The following is a 2,101-nucleotide window of genomic DNA, read 5'->3' on the forward strand; positions in this document are numbered from 1 at the left end:
ACCCTGCAGTTTAGAACCATTTAATTTTAGGACACCCTGCAGTTTAGAACACTTTAATTTAAGGACACCGTGCAGTTTAGAACCCTTTAATTTAGGACACCCTGCAGTTTAGAACCCTTTAATTTAAGGACACCCTGCAGTTTAGAACACTTTAATTTTTGTTGAATGATAAAACAAAAGTCTTTCTACGTCATCTTAATTTCCAGCGGAGAATAAAGAAGCAAGGTTTTACTCCTTTAATGAGCTGAGAATGATCCTGAATTAATTACGTTGGATGAGTAGGTTTGAATATATGAGGTTGGATCTAGTATCCGTGACTCCGATCTTGCCTAGAATTGTCTCACATATCGTCTGTCAGGTTGAAACAACTCTTTCGTAATCCAACCTGACATGCATGCATAGTGAATCCATCTACATGGATAATAGATTTACTTAACAGGTTCAGAATTTTAACCCTTCTATTACCCCTTCGTCCCTCCACCCCCTCCCTTATACCTGAATAAAAATTGACTCATAAATGAAGCATGCATGGTTTATTGATCCTTAGCTCTGTATTGATCGATTACTAAAGTGCTTGTATGAATAATTTACAATAAACTAATTGTTTTATTATCGTACATTTATTCTTTAGATTTTATTTCTCCCTGAGTAACCTACAGTTTTATATAGTTCTCTATATCTATAATATGAATCGTCTGTTTGTTGGTTTGCTTTTATCCAATAAACGCCAAGATGGCTGAACCATCGGCATTGAAGTATTGTGCTTGTAAAAAAAGTCGATTTTTTGAATTTTAGAATTCCACCAATGACAGCAGAAAAATCCACAAAAGAAAAAATGGCGACTTGAAAAGAAACATTTAAACGCTATTAAATTGTTTCTTGAAAAACTTAAAAAGTTGTTTGCAGCTACAGGGTGTCCCACGAAACATGACAGTATGCAGGACGACTTGAATGTCGTCTTGATTTTTGATATAATTTGCTGCGTTTAAGTGAGATTTCAAGGTTTTCTCAGAATATATCTTCTCTCTTCTCAAATTCAAATCTTTACACTCTGGTGGTTTATTTTAATTTATCCTGTGTTTGTTTGTTCTGTCATTATACCCGGGGTTAAAAGGAAACCCCGTTCTACATATTACAAAGATAAATTTGAAACCACGAGTGGAACCAAAACTTTAAACCTGGAAATAAGAACCATAAACTATAAGATTTTGGAACTAGGAACAAATACATAGGAATAGGTATATAGGAACCAGTAACTAAGAATCAATAAATAGGAACCAGTAAATCATAACCTGTACCCAGGAACCTGTAATTGTAAAAAGGAATCATAAGCTTGGAACCTTTAAATAGGAATCATAAGCGTGGAATCTGTAAATAAGAATCATAAGCTTCGAACCTGTAAACAGGAATCAATGAATAGGAAAAAGTCAATAGGAATTTTTCACCAGGAACTGAGAACCATAGACTATCAACTTGGAACCAGGAACCAAAAATTAGGAATAAGTTAAAATGATTCACAAACTAGGAACCTCTAATCAGGAGCCATAGACTAGGAACTAATAATAGGAACAAGTAAATAGGATCTTGTAAGAATTGGAAAAAGTATAACCAGTATATAGAAACCTATAAATAGGAAGGAATAAGAAACAATGAACTATTAACTACGAAACAGTAAAAAAGAACATGTGACTTCGAACTAGTAGCTAAAAAACTAAGAATCATGATCTTATTTGTTTGTTTATCTTCTTGTGATTTTTTACATTTTAAATTTTTTATCGATTTTGATGGTTATTATATCGTTAGAACTGACGAGGGTCAACCCAGACCGAAATATATTTTCAATAAATGTGGAACGAACATCTACTTTTTTACTCTACAGTGGTTTGGTCCATCACCATCACCAAATTTTAAATTAAGAATCATTAACTAGTAAATATCGGAACCTGAAATAAGGGACAAGTAAAAAGGAACCTCTAACAACGAAGAAGCAATCTCAGGAACCAAAACCTTAATATAAAGTCAGGAACCTTTTATCAGGAACCATGATGTAAAAATACTATCCACAAAGCGAACTAAAAAATAATTCACATTTTACAGAAAA

This window comes from Eurytemora carolleeae, unplaced genomic scaffold (genome assembly GCF_000591075.1).
Source record: "Eurytemora carolleeae unplaced genomic scaffold, Eaff_2.0 scaffold40, whole genome shotgun sequence".
NCBI classification, from domain to species: domain Eukaryota; kingdom Metazoa; phylum Arthropoda; class Copepoda; order Calanoida; family Temoridae; genus Eurytemora; species Eurytemora carolleeae.